Consider the following 20,668-nt stretch of genomic DNA (forward strand, 5'->3'; position numbering starts at 1 on the left):
TGCACGATTCTCGTATAATCTTCCGTGGTTAATTTTTTTTACTATTGATTATAGAAAATATTATTTATTATGTATTTAGTTTATAATTGTGATGTAAATTTTCATTATAATTTAAGTATTTATCTATTTTTTTCAATAAAACGTGTTGCTTCTATTAAAAAACTTTCTATCGTTCACATTGGTTCACCATAGTTTCCAAAAAAAAAATTAAAACCTAGTGGCAACCGACAAAAGAAATAAAAAATAATGATGGTCTTCATTTGTTTTATTCATATTATCTGCCTAGCAACTGCCGCAGTACGAGGCATGTCACGGCGGTGAAAAGCGGCTGTCCAGGTGGTTTTAATCGGATAGCGGCGGCCGACGATGGAGACGGGTTGTAAGGCACAACACCGAATACATTTGAACCGTTTGAATTGGTGGTGTTTAAGATGGAAGAAGTTGTGCTGCAATGTCAATTAAATGTTAATTTCATGTAAATAAAAGGGCAAACTATACGAATAGTCCTTTTGTTTAGGGTTTGATTGATTTTGGTCACCAGTATAAAAATTAAGGGTAAATGGTCCCTCACATATCGGTCCGTCTGGTTTAAGTCCCTCTGCTATGAATTTCCGTTAATCCCCTTTTTTTTCAAGTCCCTAATATGATTGAGAGACTAAAATTGAATGGGAGTTAACGGCTGAGGGGCTAAAGTTGAATGGATCGATAATATTAGAGATTAAAATCAAACGAATCAATAACATTAGGGACCATTTTCACTTAATTTTTAAATTGGTGATCAAGGTCGGTGATAACTCCGTAAAAAGGTCATATTTGGGACATTTTCACTTAAGTTATTGATTGTCTAAAAGCTCATATAGGATCATATAGATGCATTTAGGAGCATATAGTTGAATGTGGTGAAATTCTATTTGCCGCGACATTTTATTTTGTAATCAGTGCCGCTTTATGGGAAGGTGTTTTATTTGATGATGTGCAGGATTAGGGAGAAATGATAAGCAAAAGGGAATTCCATGACATGATGAGACTACTGAGCAAAATGTGATTGCCGCGATAACTCGGACGGTATTTCTGGGAAGAAAAAGTCAAAGAAAATATTTTTAGTAAGAGCCAGTTGTCATGACATAAAAAGTGATTTATGCAATCAGCCATAATGGAGGGGTCAGTTACCATATTTTCACTGACTCTCACATAAAATGAATGAACTTTAGGGTGCTAGTATAATTTTAACACAAAACCCTAGGTTCATTCTCCCCTATAAATAGAAGATGAAGCCTGACTTTTTGAGGAGACTTGGAGATTTTTAGACAGTCGCCAAGAGCCTAAAAATTCAGAGAAAAAGTTATCTCTTTTTCCGTCAATCGTTTTTACAATGGCATTCCTCCGTTAACAGGCTATAGAGAGTGGCGAACTAGGCGTCCGAGAGGAGCTAGATCACTGGGACTGTTCGTGGTGGCCGAGGGAAGCTCCAATAGTGCACGTCGAAGGCTTTTCCTCCTTCCCTTTGCTCTTTGCTTTCATATTTATCTTTTGGGTTGTAAGGAACGGATTAACTTGCTTTGTGCTTTCTTATTTCGAACCCCACCATGAACTAATCCTATTTGGTGGGAGTTTATTTTGGATATTTAAGTTTTGCTTTAATGAATGGTTATTTTTCTATGTTATATTCTGTTTTGTTTATGAAGCTTAGCGCCTTAAGGTTGTAGGAGCTACGAGAGTAGCCGTTCCTTAGGGGATTACTTAGTATTCGAGAGAATGTCTAGGTAGCACGTCTTTAGTGTTCGAGAGAAACTAGGGAGGAACCATATAAACAAGGGGTTCTAGATAGTAACTAGGCCTAATCCACCTTAGAGATAAGGCTAGGATTTCATTCGACTAAAAGGAGTTGTGTAGGAGCGATAGGTTAGATATTAATGTTGCCGCAAAAAGGTATTGCTGAGACATATCCTGTTATCTGGACCAATAGGATCCCTGCAGTAGCTAACACCGATCAGTTTTGCCAAGGCATCTTCAATCTGTCGAGTCCCTTACTAGAGATAGCATAGGGCACCCTTAGTAAACTCTGTCGGGTAGAGAAGGCATAGAAGTAAGACCATTCTGAGAAGTAGACTTAAATTTCCTAAGTAACTCCTATCACTCATTCCAATAGTAGCTTGTCGTGTGAGGAGTCTAAAGTCCTTATAAGCAAATCCAATATTTACAATTTATTTTGGCTTTACATTTTTATTTGTTTGTACTCAGCACAATTCAATTAGCCATAACATCTCAATCTGCTACCATATTACCATCAGACAATTTCCACAACATCCATTCATTTTGCCACAACATTTTCATTTGCAAATAACATGACTAACTTTACTTAAGTGACATAGTAAAGAGCTTTGATTGAACTTATCAATTTCCTCCAATCTCTGTGGAGACGATACTCACTCATCACTGTATTACTTGTTTGATTGTGTATACTTGCACATATTTCCACACCCATATATAGTACTCACAAATAGCGGACAAGTTTTTGGCGCCGTTGCCGGGGATTGGCAACTAGAATTAATTTGTTTTGTCAAAGTATTTTTATTTTACTTTTTATTTTACTTTTTTTTAGATAGCTTTACTTTTTTATTTTTTATCTATTTCAGGTTTTTCGCGGTGTATGACCAGAAGACATTCGAACGAGCCATTAGAACCGGTTGAACCTGAGATCGAGAGGCTTTTTAGGCAAAGAAGACGTGCTCAACGTGAAAATATGTATCAAATCAGAAATCAATGCATTGGTCATGAGGAAGATAAGGATGCCGAGGCAAATCTAAATACTGAGAATGCAGCCTGACCTCGTGCTATTCGTGATCACTTAAACCTGATCTTAGATGACTTAAATCCTGGAATAGTGGCACCAAAAATTCAGGCAGCCCACTTCGAGCTCAAACCTGTCATGTTCAATATGCTGAATTCCATAGGGCAATTTGGGGGCATGCCAAATAAAGATGCCAGGCAGCATATTCGTAACTTCTTGGAGGTGTGCGATTCCTTTCGCCAACAAGGAGTGAACGAAGATGTTCTAAAATTAAAGATATTTCCATATTCCTTGCATGACCGAGCAAGAGCTTGGTTGAGTGGCGTTCCAGCGGGTTCAATGGAGTCGTGGACTGATCTGTGCAAAAAATATTTGCTGCGGTAAAATCCTCTGAACATGAACACCCAACTAAGGAATGACATTGCTTCTTTTTGTCAAGCTGATGACGAGTCGATGTATGAGTGGTGGGATCGATACAAAGCATTGCTTTGCAAATGTTCAAATCATGGTTTTGAAGATTGAACACAAGTGGTGATGTTCTACAATGGAGTTAATGCACCCACGAGGATGATGCTAGATGCCTCGGCAAATGGGACTTTACTTGACAAATCACCAGCAGAGGCATTTAACATTCTGGATTTGATTGCCGCCAATGATTATCAGTTTCCATCCACAAGGCTTGGACTTGGGTAAAAATCATATGGAGCTTTCGAGCTAGACACTAAGGATTCAGTGTTTGGCAAACTTGCTGCTATCACTAATATGCTGAAGAATTTGTAAAGACCAAGCGAGGTGAGAGAAGTAAAGGCAACCCATTCAACATGTTTATTATGCCATGTCAATCACAATGAGAGTGACTGTTCGACCAATCAAGAATCCATCAATTATGTTGGAAACATCAACCGAGGCAATAACAACCCCTATTCTAACACATATAATCATGGATGGCGTCAACATCCAAACTTTTCGTGGGGAAACCAAGGAACTAGAAATGCTCATCAACCAGCTCGGCAGTAGAATTTCAATGACTCCCAGTGATTTCAATCGAATATGCCATGGCATAATTCCAACAAGGGAGGGTCATCTTCATATAACACCAGTACTTTGGAGGCAACAATGCAAGCGTTCATAGCAACAATGAAGACAATGCTGCAAGACCATGTAACCTCCATAAAAAAACCAAGGGGCTCTGCTTCAGAGCCACAGTTCATCGCTGAGGACATTGGAGAACCAGGTTGGTCAAATTGCCGCAGCATTACAAGAACGACGACCAGGACATCTGTTGAGTGACACTGAAGTCACAAACCTCATGGAAAAGAGCACTGTAGTGTGCTAACTCTACGAAGTGGTACACGAATTAATGTCGAAGACAAGTTTGGGGGAAGATCGAAGGATAATTCACCCAATGAGACTGTACAAGCTGATCAAGAAGTGCTAGAAGAAGGACCAAAGGATGAGTATAAGGATGAGAGTTCATCAAGTAAAGTGACTGAGGGAGGAAACAAAAATTCCAAGGCAAATTCTATTCCCACCCCGTCAGTACAGGAAGCCAGACCCTCACCTCCTTTTCCGTAAAGACTGAAAAAGCATAACAAGGATATTCAATTCAGAAAGTTTGTTGACATTCTGAGTCAACTTCAAATCAATGTTCCTTTTCTGGAGGCTATGGAAAAAATTCCTATATATGCTAAGTTCCTCAAGGAGATTGTGACCAAGAAAAGAAAGGCTGAGCAGTACGAGACAATTGCCACGGCAAAAGAATTTTACTCATCCTTAAACAAGCTACCACCGAAGAGACATGATCCGGGCAATTTTATCATCCCATGTTCGATAGGAGACAAATTTGTTAGGAAAGCACTATGTGACCTTGGCTCAAGTGTGAACTTGATGCCTAAGTCAATTTTTGTAAAGCTAAGATAGGAAATGCGAGACTCACATCCGTCATCTTGCAATTAGCCGATCGTTCACATGTGCATCCTGAAGGGCGAATTGAAGATGTCATTGTGCTGGTTGAGAAGTTCATTTTTCCTGTTGATTTTCTGATTCTGGACTGTGAGGTCGATGCTACAGCACCCATCATCTTGGGGAGACCTTTCCTAGCTACCGTTCATATTCTCATTGACTACGAGAGGGGTGAACTGACCATGAGAGTAGCCGATCAACATGTCACTGTGAATGTCTTCTGATCCCTCAAGTATATGGATGATTATGAAGAATGCCAAAGCATTTTAGAAGTGGATACAATAATCACAAAAGAAGCAGATCAATTTTTCCAGGACAATTTCATTCAGCTGGGACCTGATAAGGGGTTATTCGAAGACTTAAACGCTGGAGAGCCTAATGATTTTTCTATCGAGGAACAATAGGCTAGCTTCCTCAAAGCTAGCCCAGGTACGCGTTTTGAACCTTTGAATTTTGATGAATTTGTTCCTCCCAAGCCCTCATTACAACATGCTCCTATCCTAGAACTTAAGAATTTGCCACATCATCTTAAATATGCTTATCTGGGTAGTAATGAAACTTTTCCTGTGATTATTTCCTCTGCCCTTACTCCTAACCAAGAATCTAGTTTGCTAAGTGTTTTGTCACAGCATAAGAAATCGTTAGGATGGACGATGACAGATCTGAAGGGAATAAGTCCAACTATTTGCATGCACAAAATCCTGCTGGATGAATGCCATGGCAAATCTATAGAGACACAACGAAGATTGAACCCAATCATGAAGCAAGTTGTGATGAAAGAGATTCTCAAATGGCTTGATGCTAGAGTGATTTACCCCATTTTGGATAGCTCTTGGGTGAGTCCCTTCCAATGTGTGCCAAAGAAGGGAGGCACGACCGTGGTGACAAGCGAAAACAACGAGTTTCTATCTACACACACAGTCATCGGGTGGCGAATCTGCATGGACTACCGCAATCTCAACAAGGCCACCAAGAAGGATCATTTCCCTTTGCTGTTCATCGATCAAATGCTGGATTGACTTGTTGACAAGGCATTTTATTGTTTCTTGGATGGATACTCAGGGTATAATCAAATTGGCATCGCACCGGAGGATAAAGAGAAGACAACATTTATGTGTCCTTATGGCACATATGCTTTTCGAAGAATGTCTTTTGGACTCTGTAATGCTCCGACAACTTTTCAGCGCTGCATGCAAGCCATATTTTCTAACATGGTTGAGGATTTCCTGGAAATTTTCATGGATGATTTTTCTGTTTCTGGAGATGATTTTCAAAAATGCCTTAGTAATTTGGCAAAGGTACTGAAGCGATGTCAGAAGGCTGATCTCGTGCTGAACTGGGAAAAATGCCACTTCATGGTAACCGAAGGCATTGTTCTAGGCCATAAGATTTCTGCAAAGGGCATTGAGGTTGACAAAGCCAAGATCGAGGTGATCGAGAAGCTACTGCCACCAACTTCTGTCAAGGGCATTCGGAGTTTCCTTGGACATGATGGATTTTATAGACGATTCATCAAGGACTTCTCCATAATATCCAAGCTCTTGTGCACCTTGCTGCAACATAACCAACCATTTGTATTCGATTAGAACTACCATGGCGCATTCGAAGAGCTGAAGCAAAGACTTATCTCTGCACCGATCGTAGTTCCCCCAGATTGGACGGCACCGTTCGAACTAATGTGTGATGCAAATGATTTTGTCGTGGGAGCTGTGCTTGGGCAACGTAGAGGTAAAATCTTTCATGTTATATATTATGCTAGTCGTACCTTGAATGAGTCACAATTAAACTATACCACCACTGAGAAAGAATTACTTGCCGTGGTATTTTCATTTGACAAGTTTAGGCCATACTTGATAGGCACCAAAGTCATAGTTCACACCGATCACTAAGCTATAAAATACTTAGTGAACAAGAAAGATGCCAAGCCTAGACTCATTAGGTGGATATTACTATTGCAAGAGTTCGACTTAGAGGTAGTTGATAGGAAAGGTATAGAAAACTAGGTTGCATACCATTTATCTAGGCTAGAAAACATTTTTGAATGCCATGACATTTTTTATATTAAAGAAGAATTCCCTGACGAGAAAATTTTATATGCCACGGAAATTCCGTGGTACGCTGACCTCGTTAATTTTCTTGTTAGTGGTGTTTTTCCATATGAATTGAACATCCAGGGCAAAAAGAGGTTTCTGCATGATGCCAAGTTCTATTTTTGGGACGAGCCGTACTTGTTCAAGCAATGTACCGATCAAATGATTCGACGGTGTTTCCCCGAAGAGGAGCAACACGATATCTTACACCATTGCCACATAGCACCCTATAGAGGGCATTTTGGAGGTACGAGGACTGCTGCCAAGGTCCTCCAATCAGGTTTCTACTGGCCATTGCTATTTAAGGATGCCCACAAATTTTGCAAGGCCTACAACAGATGCCAGTGTACTAGGAACATTTCCAGACGACACGAAATACCGCTGCAAAATATTTTGGAGATAGAGCTATTCGATGTTTGGGGCATCGATTTTATGGGATCGTTCCCATCTTCTTTTGGAAACTTATACGTTTTACTCGCAGTGGACTATGTATCCAACTGGGTTGAAGTGATTACGATACCAAGGAATAACTCGAAGACGGTGCTCAAGTTCTTTCACAAGAACATTTTCACTCGATTTGGAGCACTAAGAGCCATTATCTGTGACGAGGGAACCCACTTTGACAACAAGCTAATTGCCAAGGCATTACAGAAATAAGGAGTGCGACATAAAATTGCCACGTCATATCACCCACAAACAAATGGGCAAGCTGAAGTTTCCAACCGTGAAGTCAAGCAGATTCTCGAGAAAGTGGTGAACCCCCGACGGAAAGACTGGTCCCCAAAACTCAATAAACCGCTCTGGGCATACCGGATGGTATTTAAAACACCTTTGGGAATGTCACCCTTCAAGATGGTATTTGGAAAGCCTGCCACCTGCTAGTTGAGCTAGAACATAAGGCATACTGGGCAATCAAGAAGCTGAACTTCGACGCACAACTAGCTGGGGAGAAACAGCTGCTCAATCTGAATGAGATGGAAGAGTTTCGAGCACAAGCGTATGAAAATGCCAAGATCTACATGGAAAAAATGAAGAAGTGGCATGACAAAATTATTTTTCCACGACATTTTCATGTTGGACATAAAGTGCTCATGTTTAACTCTAGGCTCAAACTCTTCCCTGGCAAACTGAAGTCACGATGGCCGGGACCATTCGAAGTCCACCATGTTTACCCGTATGGTGCTGTGGATATCAAGAACATAGACGATGGGTCTGTCTTTAAAGTCAATGGCTAGCGCCTGAAGGCATACCAAGGAGTCCCACCATTACGTGACAAGACTGCACTTCTCTTGCATGAAGTTGATACTGGCCTAACATCTTAAGGATGCCATGACATTTTAGTTTTACTCCTGTGCATAAATAAATGGTTATTTTGTTACTATTTTTATTCAACTTCCTTTTAATTTACTATTTTATTTTTATTTACAAGGTTAGGGTCTATCCAGATTTCAACCGTACCAATATCGGATTCTGAACATTCCAACCCCACACAATTACAAAAGCGCACAAGTCGCACTACCGCCGCACCACCACAAGCATGAAGTCAAGGTACCTTGCATTACATTGAATTTCATAGCATGTAGTTTAGATTTTTCCTTAATTTTTATTTAGCATTGAGGACAACGCTTCTCTTAAGTTTGGGGGAGGTAGGGTTCCCAAATCATTGTATTATAGTATTAGTAGAATGAATATGCCATGACATTAATAAGTGGTTGAATTGGTTTTCTGGAATAAATTAAGGATGCCCGATGATGATGAATTCTTGATGGCTAGGATTGAATGTACATGACTGTTGAGGATGATAGAACCAAATCTAGGACTTGCTTCTTTGAAACCCTTGAATACATGATTGTATGTTTTCCATGCTTACGGAACTTAGAAATTTTTTATAAAAGAACTCTTGCATGTCTAGGCATAAACAATGAAAACCCCACTTTGTAAAAAAAGAAAAAAAAGAAAAAAAATGAAGTTGTGAATAAATGCTTCGGCATATCTATAGAGGGACACTCCGCTATGCCATAGCATTTCCTAGAACCTACAAATAAATAAATGGCAACTATGGTATATGAGTGAATGAAAGTAGTCACGGGATAACTCTACCTTACTAGCTCGGGGGTAGAAGGTCTGCTCCATTTTAACTAGAGTGTGGGATGGTAGGTGTGATGGGCTGACTCCCGTCGTAGCAGTGTTAAAAAAAAGAAAAAAGGAAAAGAAAACAATGTGGGAGTAAAAATTTTAAATATCGTGGCAAAACAAGAAAAATTGCGTAGAAAATTTTTAGGTTTGTTAAGCATGGACTGGATACAAACACGCACATACCCACACAAAGAATCTTGCCCTAGGGGACAATACTTGATTTCTCAAACTAGTCTAGCATGTTGAAGCCAAATGTTCTGAGGGCTGAAATTCTATCCCATAGAACTATTCTGCTTCTGAACTTACCATGGTATTTTTATTTTGCTTAATACTATCCATTGCTTGAGGACAAGCAATAGCTTAAGTTTGGGGGTGTGATAACTCCGTAAAAAGGTCATATTTGGGACATTTTCACTTAAGTTATTAACTGTCTAAAAGATCATATAGGATCATATAGATGCATTTAGGAGCATATAGTTGCATGTGGTGAAATTATGTTTGCCGCGACATTTTATTTTGTAATCAGTGTTGCTTTATGGGGAATGTGTTTTGTTTGATGATGTGCAGGATTTGGGAGCAATGATAAGAAAAGGGAATTGCCATGACATGATGGACTACTGAGCAAAATGTGATTGCCGCGACAACTCGGACGGTATTTCTGGACAGAAAAAGTCAAAGAAAATATTTTTAGTAAGGGCCAACTGTCATGGTATAAAAAGTGATTTCTGGAATCAACCATAATGGAGAGGCCAGTTACCATCTTTACACCGACTCTCACATAAAAGGAATGAACTTTAGGGTGCTAGTGTAATTTTAACACAAAACCCTAGGTTCATTCTCCTCTATAAATAGAAGATTAAGCCTGACTTTTTGAGGAGACTTGGAGATTTTTAGACAGTCGCCAAGAGCCTAAAAATTCGGAGAAAAAGTTATCTCTTTTTCCGTCAATCATTTTTGCAGTGGCATTCCTCTGTTGACAGGCTATAGGGAGTGACGAACTAGGCGTCCGAGAGGAGCTAAATTACTGGGACTGTTCGTGGTGGCCGAGGGAAGCTCCGGCAGTGCACTTCGAAGGCTTTTCCTCTTTCCTTTTGCTCTTTGCTTTCATATTAATCTTTTGGGTTGTAAGGAATGGATTAACTTGCTTTGTGCTTTCTTATTTCGAACCCCACCATGAACTAATCCTATTTGGTGGGAGTTTACTTTGGATATTTAAGTTTTGCTTTAATGAATGGTTATTTTTCTATGTTATATTCTGTTTTGTTTATGAAGCTTAGCGCCTTAAGGTTGTAGGAGCTACGAGAGTAGTCATTCTTTAGGGGATTACTTAGTGTTCGAGAGAATGTCTAGGTAACACGTCTTTAGTGTTTGAGAGAAACTAGGGAGGAACCACATAAGCAAGGGGTTCTAGATAGTAACTAGGCCTAATCCACCTTAGAGATAAGGCTAGGATTTCATTCTACTAAAAGGAGTTGTGTATGAGTGATAGGTTAGATGTTAATGCTGCCGCAAAAAGGTATTGCCGAGACATATCCTGTTATCTGGACCAATAGGATCCCTGCAGTAGCTAACGCCAATCAGTTTTGCCAAGGCATCTTCAATCTGTCGAGTCACTTACTAGAGATAGCATAGGGCACCCTTAGTAAACTCTGTCGGGCAGAGAAAGCATAGAAGTAAGATTATTCTGAGAAGTAGACTTAAATTTCTTAAGTAACTCATATCACTCATTCCCATAGTAGCTTGTCGTGCGAGGAGTCTAAAGTCCTTATAAGCAAATCCAATATTTACAATTTATTTTTCCTTTACATTTTTATTTGTTTGTACTCGGCACAATTCAATTTGCCAAAACATCTCAATCTGCTACTATATTACCATCATACAATTTCCACAACATCAATTCATTTTGCCACAACATTTTCATTTGCAAATAACATCACTAACTTTACTTAGGTGACATAGTAAAACGCTATGATTGAACTTATCAATTTCCTCCAATCCCTGTGGAGACGATACTCACTCATCACTGTATTACTTGTTCGATTGTGTATACTTGCACATATTTCCGCACCCATATATAGTACTCACAAATAGCGGACAGTCAGTTAGACCGAAAACATATAACACTATTAGCATAGTTTACCCTAATAAAACTCTTAGTTTAACTGTAAATAGAAATGAAAGGCTACCTTGTGTATTGATACCAACATGTCCCACTACCTGAAATAATATTTATTTTTTAATATTATAATAAATGAAATATATCAATTTAAATTATAAGAAAATTTAAAAAAATATTATCAAATAAAAATAAATTTATAATAATTATGAACACATCTAATTATGAACCTAATAAATTTATAACGACTGTCATAGGATTTTTTTGGCCAATCCAATCGGTGTTGCAGCACACCGCCACCACTGTCAGCTTCATCGGCGACGTGCGAACAAAACCCAAGTGAGCGATACCTCCATCGCTGCGTTGTCGTCGACCTCCATAGGGGATAAGCTTCGAGTGTTTTTCGATTAATTTAGATTTGGCTGATTTTTGATTGGTTGTTGGTTGCTCGTGGGAAGATCGACCGTTCAAAACAACCCTTATCGAAGCCGCACTCGCCGCCACGCTCCGGCAGTATGCACGAGGCTCCTTTGCTGGTCCAGGAAACCTTCTAGAACGATCCAGGTGGATCGAACCGACCTAACCCGGTCTGAACCTGGTCTGATAGACCGAACTGGTCTGAGTTAACCCGAACCATCTGACTCTTTGACCTTGACCTGAACCATTGACTATTGACTTTAACAAAAAGTCAAATTTTCTAAAAAGTCATATTTCATGTTTTTCGACATCCTAAGTCTGAATCCAAAGTTCGTTTTGCCAAATTCAAACTCGGTAAGCTGTTTTTCGGAATTTTATCTCCCAATTCAATACGATTTTTCATGTTTAAGTTCTGTTTCTAATGTAATTGGTTTTTCCATGTATCAGAGACATTATGGGATGAGGAATTAAAGTTTGAGCATGATCAAATAGAGTTTAACTGGTTAACCGATGTGGCACAAAAGTCGAGGTAATACTCTACTACATTATGTATGCTTTTCAAAACTCATTGATAATTGATAAATGCAAAAATGGAAATGATTGGTTAATAAGGTGTATTTAATTATCATTAGACTCAAACTGAATATAGAATAAAGGCAAAACATTGTATAAGACTCAGACGACTCGCAAAAGAAATTGGTAGACCGATCAGAAATAATTCTAAGTTCAGGGATTAGTTAGTAAATAAATTGACTTCAGGATCCAAAATTCTGATTAAATTCTTTAAAGGTTAAATATCAGGAATACTTGGTTAAAAATTACAAAATAACTCTATGGAGTAAAATTAAAAAAATGTCCTTGTACTGTAAAAAGACAAAGATGGCCCATGAAGGTGAAAATTAACCCATAAATGACATACTTGACCAAGTACCAGAAAAAGTGCATATATTTGGATTAAAAAGAATTACCAAAATATCATCGAGCTACAAAATAACTAAAATAACCTTCGATATTCAAATGATTGAAATGCCCCTAAACCCCAAAAGAATTTGAATACCTTCAACTCTAAGATGACCGAAGTAACCTCGATTGTTGAAATAACCTAAATATCCTAACAACTTGGAATAAGTGAATGTCTTTGGATAAATTCTAGAAACACTAATAAACTTATGTTGTATCATTCCTAAAGGTTATGGAGCATAACTCAAGTATGTTGAGTATTCTTGATACTGATACATGACAAAAATATATAATACCATAGAATACCTGATCGTCTCTTCTAGTTCCGTTCAGTGGTGATTATGAAAGTGGCTAATTCAACCAGTGTAATCAATATTAAGAAGTGATTATTCGTGAAGTATATCAGTCCGGATTATTGACAAGTTTTACAAGGTAGAGATCGATTAGTACGATTTGACTCAAAATCATGATAATTTGATATAAATTCAGAATAATGCAAACTATCGTTTTACCATTATTGGATTAAGTTACTAAGAATCCATCAGAAATTAAAATGTCCAAAATACCCCTATTTGCCTGAATAATGGAAACACTCATGTTATATCTAGATCTTCAATATTCTGATGTAAAGGTTCATGAGTACCTTTTTAATACTTTCGAATCTTAAATGATTTTTGAAACATCAATATCTGAATGTTGATTAGATCTGCTAATGAACGAACCCTTTTTATAGGGACCTCGATTCTGAATTCCGTCCAATCTACAGAAGTTACAAGTTTTTCCTTCTTGATAACGATCAATTGCCTCCGAAAAATAACTAAATATTCTGGTGTGTTCCTTATATGCTACTTGACCATTTTATTTGTATTGAAATTATAAATTGATATCTGGTTAATTTACGATTGTTTTTATTAATTGATATAATGATTTATTGTTTACTTGTTTTACTATAAAATGAAATATGCCTAAAGTATGGATCATGAAACTACTGGTTACTACTTGAAATTTTTTATTGGGACACTATCTGGGTAGGCTGGAGTATGGAGGTTTATCTCTGATCAAGCTGGTAATTCCTTACGGATCTAAGATGACCTTTGGGTAGACTCTAAGGCCCCAAGGTACTCCCTTAATACGAAGACTATATTTTGGTGTACGGTTGGAGGGTATTTATGTGATTTAAATAACTACATTGTAATTTTTACAATATTCTACTGGATCATGATTTTGATATTAAATTTATTGCTCAATTTGAATTCTACTAGATACTATATAGGTAGGAGTCTGGAGTATGAAGGTTTAGCCTTGATCAAGCTGGTAAATCCTTACAGACCTAAGGAGCCCTTGGGTAGACCCATATGCCCCAAGGTACTCCCTTAGGGTGACTCATTTTCTGTGTGCTTAGGGTAACTCCTTGTGGATGCAGTTATGGGGAACTGCATATGGAGTATTCTGGTAGAGGGTATTACAGTGATTTTAAAACTTGTTTTACTGAAATAAACTACTATTTTTTGAAACTATGATCAGATATATTCTGGTTTTGAAGGAACACACTAGACTTTTCATCTCAATCTCTAAAGTCTCTCTCTCTGATTATTTTCTTCAGATTTTGATTTCCTGACTGTTACCTGAAGAAATGATTAATGAAATATGAGCTCGTCGGTAGAACCTGGTGATGTATGTATCATTAAGAAAATTCATGCTTTACTTATACCTGATGGCCTATTGAATTCATATGGTAGTTCAATATTATTGAGCTTCCCAAAGCTCACTCTTTACTCACCATTTCAGGTTAAAAGAATCGATCCAATGCAACTAACAAATTTAGTATTAGGAATTCCTTTGTCTTTGCTTGTAGCATACAATACAGTGTGTAATTAGGGGAACATGTAGGTTGCATTTGAAATTTTTTGTATATTGAGTTTGAAACTTGTATGATTTAAATTCGGTTTGTAATATATGAATGATTTTCTATGCTTTCATTTTATTTATAAATTGTTTTATGATTTTACACATTTTAACAAAAAAATTTAAATTTTCTTGGATTTTTACTGTGGGTCGCTCCGGTGGCCCTAATGTGACACCTCGGATTGGATTGGGTCACCCACATTGATATGAGGGTGTTACATTTAGTGGTATCAAAGCTTAGGTTGAGTCGATTCCTTCTGCGTAGATCGACCGATCGACTGTCATAGGATGTCTGGTCAGTACATGCCCCTAGACTATAATCGTACTTCTCTAAGTCAGAATACCAATAACGTTTGTCCAAATTCTGTAAAGTGCCTCACGAGTAATGTAAGAGTTACTTATCCAAGAAATTCAGACAGGACTCCAAAAATAAAATTGGAATATGTTATCGCTCTATGAGCCTAACATCGTAACCAAGGTCGAATTGTTTCCAATTGATAATTTTGTTCATATTCTTTTATTATGATAAGGGGAGTTATGACGAGAATGTATATTCAGCTGGTTAAGGATTAGTAGAGGACCCGTACTTCTATAAAAGCTACCTGAAGATATTGAAGAATTACTAAAAGCTTCACTTATGCATTTCTGTGACTTGAGTGAATTTCGAGGATGAAATTCTTTTAAGGGGAGGAGAATTATCACACATGAAAATTCTTGAGCTTTATTAAGTATTAATTTAATTAGTTTTAAGGGACAAATTTTTTAGATTATAAATATTTCAGGATAATTCTCAAATATTCATAAAGTTCATGGTCTCAGCCTTGTATTTTCTCATTTTTATTCTATAAAAAAATTAATTAATTTAATAAAATTGGGGACCAAATTGCAAAATTTCAAGACTTGTAGACTGTTTTAACACTTGCAAAAAGTTTAGGGACCTAACCCTAAATTTCCCCTTTTTCTATTGGCATGAAAAAAATAAAAAGAATAGATTATGTGCCACATAGGATTCGAATCCCTATCCCCGGGTTAAGGTCGCCCATGCCCTAGCCGTTTTGGCTAAGGTATTGTTGGTGGTATTTTTATTAAATATATAATATATAAGTTAAAGATATGGTATTGCCCCAAAAATCCCCAAATTAAAAACCCCAATCCCTAGCCGTTGACCCTTCTACTGCCAAATCCACCACTGTCCGACCACCATTGGAGCGCACTGCCACCTCGCCCTGTCCAAATCCCCCTTGGTTTCAAGCTGATAACCATTGTTATTCGTCGTTAATCGACGTTCCATCAAATTATCGAGGAAACCTTTGGTCGAATTGAGTTAACCCGGTCTGAACCGGGTCTGTTAAGCTGAATTGCGTTAACCCGAAATAGCCTGAGTCAACCTGAACTGCTCTAACCTGTTGACCTTGACCCGACCCATTGACCTTGACCTGAATCGTTGACTTTGATTTGACCATTAACCGTTAACTTTGACCAAAAAGTCAAATTTTTTGAAAAGTCATATTTTATGTTTTTCGACATCTTGAGTCCGACTCCAAAGTCCGTTTTGCCAAATTAAACTTGTAAGTCATTTTTCGGTATTTTATCTCCTAATTCAATACGAATTTTCACATTTAAGTTATGTTTCTAATGTAATTGTTTTTCCATGTATCCGAGACATTATGGACATGGAATTAATGTTCGAGGGAGATCAAATGGAGTTTAATTAGTTAACCGATGTGGCTTAAAAATTGAGGTAATACTCTACTGCCTTTTGTATGATTTTCGGAACTCGTTGATAATTAGTAAAAGCAGGAATTGAAATAATTGGTCAATTAGGTGTATTTAATTATCATTGGACTCAAACTGAATATGGTGGACTCAATTAGTAAAGGCAGAACACTATATAAGACTCAGACGGCTCAAAAAAGAAAGTGGTAGACCGATCGGAAACAATTCTAAGTTCAGGGATTAGTTAGTAAATAAATTGACCTCAAGATCCAAAATTCTGATTAAATTCTTTAAAGGTTAAATGCCAGGAATACTTGGTTAAGAAATTACAAAAATAGCTCTATGTAGTAAAATTACAAAAAATGCTCTTGTACTATAAAAGACCAAAATTGTCCCTGATGGTGAAAAATAACCCAGAAAGGACATACTTGACCAAGTATAAGAAAAAATGCATATGTTTAGATTGAAAAGAATTACCAAAATGTCATCGAGCTGCGAAATAACTAAAATAACCTCCGATATTCAAATGACTGAAATACCCTTAAACCCCAAAAGGATTTGAATACCTTGAACTTTAAGATGGCCAAAGTAACCTCGAGTGTTGAAGTGACCTATATATCCTAACGACTTAGAATAAGTGAATGTCTTTGGATAAATTATAGAAACACCAATAAACTTATGTTGTATCATCCCTAAAGGTTATAGAGCATAACTCAAGTATGATGAGTATTCTTTATACATATACATCACATAAATATATAATACCATCGAATACCTTATTGTCTCCTCTAGTTCTGTTCAGTGGTGATTCTGAAAGTGACCAGTTCAACTAGTGTAATCAATATTAAGAAGTGATTATTCGTGAAGTATATCAGTCCCAATTATTAACAAGTTTTATAAGGTGGAGATTGGTTAGTATGATTTGACTCAAAATCATGATAATTCGATATAAATTCATAATAATGCAAACTAATATTTTACCCTTATTGGATTAAATTACTAAGAATCCATCATAAATTAAAATGTCTGAAATACCCCTATTTGCCTGAATAATAGAAACGCTCATTGTAACACCCCTAACCCGTATCCGACTCGAATACGAGTCCGAGATGTCAAATTAACTTTTCAAATCATTTAATTATATAAAATAGAGAAGAATTTTCAAACTTAATTTAAACATATTGAATAATTTACATACATTATATCAAAGGTATACAAAAAGATCTTATACAATTTAATTCTTTAAGTACATCCCAACGTTATTTAATACAATACAGAAACCTACTATTTAATTTCTTCTGATCTGATCTCCGATGAAGTTATGATGTCTCCACCTATATTTGCTTTCAACCTTCTCAGATCCTACGTGTGAAACACTCATACGCTAACTCATAGACTTAGTAAGACATATAAATAAATACTGGAAACTTTAATTACTAATAAATGCATATACATTAAATATAATCATATCATACCAACTCATATAACAAATGCTTATATACTCATGTACCATCATTTTCTGACTGCTGGAGGTCTTCCACGGAAGCTGCTCTCAACCTGACATTGGGGGCAGCCTACTACCTTACCTCCCCCTCACCCCATTACATATGGGAATAGGATCAACTATTTTTTTATATAACAAGTCATATATATATATATATATATATATATATATATATATATATATATATATATATATATATATATATATGTCACATACAATATATTTGTTTTATCTCTTTGTTAGCCCATGTATACTTTTGAGAACTAAAGATATGTGAGTACATTGAGGTTGTGTACATATATTGTCACCACAGCTTGTATAAGGTCCCACTAGGGGCATATAAAATTGTCCCGAAGGACCACATAGAAATGTCCCGAAGGACCACATAGAAATGTCACGAATAATCACATTTATGTCCCGAAAGACGACATATATGTCTCGAAGGACCACATATAACCCTCGACTCTTAGCATGCCAACTATACCCCTAGCTCTTATATCACATAACATGGGCATTATCATTTATATTTATCACATATTCACATATTCATATAGACATTGACATATAGTCACATAGATCACTTTCACATATCTCTTGTCACATGTCTTATCTCTTATGATCATATAATCATATAACTTATTATCACATAACTCATAGTCACATAATTTATCACACATATATACATTCACATAGAACACATATAGAGATGCACTTAACCTCTAGACATATGCATATACTAATGTACATATAAACATCGTATCACTACATGCTTGTATTAATGTACTCAAGTAATCTAATATCAGAATTAGACTCATCGCAAGTCTTAATTCCATAGAATAACTTATACTTAATATCATGTACTCACCTTGGTCTCACTAGTCGATACCAATCTCTTATCACTCTCTCAGAAATTCTTACTCTGTCGATTTGTCCGGACTTTGCTTTTGATCGATATCTACACAAATATACAATCCAATAAATATCAGGATTTGAATTACTCGAAAAGATTCTTACTAATATAAACTAAACAAAACACTAATTTTTTAATTCCAACTTATGTAGTATCGGTACTACAAGCACTATACCGATACCTCAATACTTGTAGTATTGATACCCTCTCACGGTATCGATACATTTCCTTGATTCTGGAATTTTAGCACAAGAATGGTACCGATACCTCCAGATTGGTATCAATACCCATGGTACCGATACTATCACTTCAATATCGATACCCCATGAAGATCTATCCCATTTTTGCCTTATGGTATTGATATTGTTCATGTAGTATCGATACCTACATATAATTATCACTTAATATTGCCTTGTAGTATATGTACTTACTCAACCAGTACCGATACTACTAACCCATATTCTATTTCTTTAACCAGAAAATTACCACCACTTTACCTAAACTCCACTTTTAACACTCCCTTCATACACTAAACTCAACTACATATACTTAAACCATCATTTATCACTATAACACATCATCATCATTAATATTTAACCACAACTCTTGAATTTAATAAATTTACCAAACTTTCATCATGTTCTAAACTCATTTATAATACTTTAGACTTCTTAATCCTTTTTATGACAAGCCAAATTTATCAATAAAACTTTAAAAACTATATCATATCAATAATTCACTTATACACCCTTATAATAATTCCCTTTCTAATTCTCTCTTCTTGTTGTTTTAATCTTATATAAGCTTTCCTTAAGCTTATATAACACCAAAAGAATAAAAACCAACTTAAAAATTCAAGAAATATACATCTAAAACTTAACTCATCTTTAAGATTGAGCTAACGGAAATAAGACAAGAGGAAATAAGCTTCCAGATAACTCTCTCAACCCCACTTATATATCTCTTAATAAGGAGATAAATATCCTTTAAATGAAAAAACCACATTACCCTTCATTCTATCCTTCCCTGTTATTTAATCCAATACCAAAATATTCATATTTGAGGCCCTGAACTTATTATTTTTTCCTAAATTAATAACCAAATTTCAAAAACTTTCATTTTAGTCACTAGCCCTGTTGTTGGGATGTTACACTCATGTTATATCTAGATCTTCAATAATTATGATGTAAAGGTTCCTAAGTACTTTTTTAATACACTCGAATCTTAAATGATTTTTAAAACATCAATTTCTGAATGTTGATTAGATCTGTTAATGAACGAACCCCTTTTTATAGGGACCTCAGTTTTGAATTTAATCCAATCTACATAAGTTATACGTTTTTCCTTCCTGATAATGATCAATTGCCTCCTAAAAATAATTGAATCTTCTTGTGTGTTCCCTATATATTACCTGGCCATTTTATTTGTATTGAAATTATAAATTGATATCTGGTTGATTTACGATTGTTTTTATTGATTGATATAATGATTTATTGGTTACTTGTTTTACTGTAAAAATGAAATATGCTTGAAGTATGGATCATGGAACTACTGATTACTACTTGAACTATTTTATTGGGACACTATCTGGGTAGGCTAGAGTATGGAGGTTCAGCTCTGATCAAGCTGGTAATTTCTTACGGACCTAAGGTGACCTTTGGGTAGACTCATTTAGTATGAGACTATATTTTGGTGTACGGTTGGAGGGCATTTATGTGATTTAAATAATTACATTGTCATTTTTACAACGTTCTACTGGATCATGGTTTTGATATTAATGTTATTGCTCAATCTGAATTCTACGGGATACTATATGTGTAGGAGTCTGGAGTACGGGGGTTCAACTCTGATCAAGCTAGTAAATTCGTACGGACCTAAGGAGACCCTTGGGCAGGCCCATAGGTCCCAAGGTACTCCCTTAGGGTGGCTCATTTGATGTGTGCTTAGGGTAAGTCCTTATGGATACAGTTTTGGGGGACTGCATATAGAGTATACAAGTGGAGGGTATTACAATGATTTTAAAACCTGTTTTATTGAAATAAACAACTATTGTTTTTTTGAAATAAACTACTATTGTTTTTAAACTATTGTCGATACCATTTTTCGCCCGGGTGGGAAAAACCTAGTTTGACTAAGGGGTTTTTCTTTGAAAAGGTTTTGA

General features: G+C 36.5%; 1 long non-coding RNA gene across 1 annotated transcript in view; it reads right to left on the reverse strand.

The window, feature by feature from the left end:
• Nucleotides 1-302: 302 nt before the first annotated feature.
• Nucleotides 303-20,668, reverse strand: part of LOC120162884 — a 37,909-nt gene continuing 17,543 nt past the window's right edge. Inside the window, exons 2-3 of the long non-coding RNA XR_005519583.1 lie at nucleotides 11,166-11,196; nucleotides 303-446 (exon numbers count right to left, since the gene is read on the reverse strand). This is a non-coding gene — a long non-coding RNA (uncharacterized LOC120162884). The remainder of the gene's footprint in view (nucleotides 447-11,165; nucleotides 11,197-20,668) is intronic.

This window comes from Hibiscus syriacus, unplaced genomic scaffold (assembly GCF_006381635.1).
Source record: "Hibiscus syriacus cultivar Baekdansim isolate YM2019G1 unplaced genomic scaffold, ASM638163v2 tig00111409_pilon, whole genome shotgun sequence".
Taxonomy (NCBI): domain Eukaryota; kingdom Viridiplantae; phylum Streptophyta; class Magnoliopsida; order Malvales; family Malvaceae; genus Hibiscus; species Hibiscus syriacus.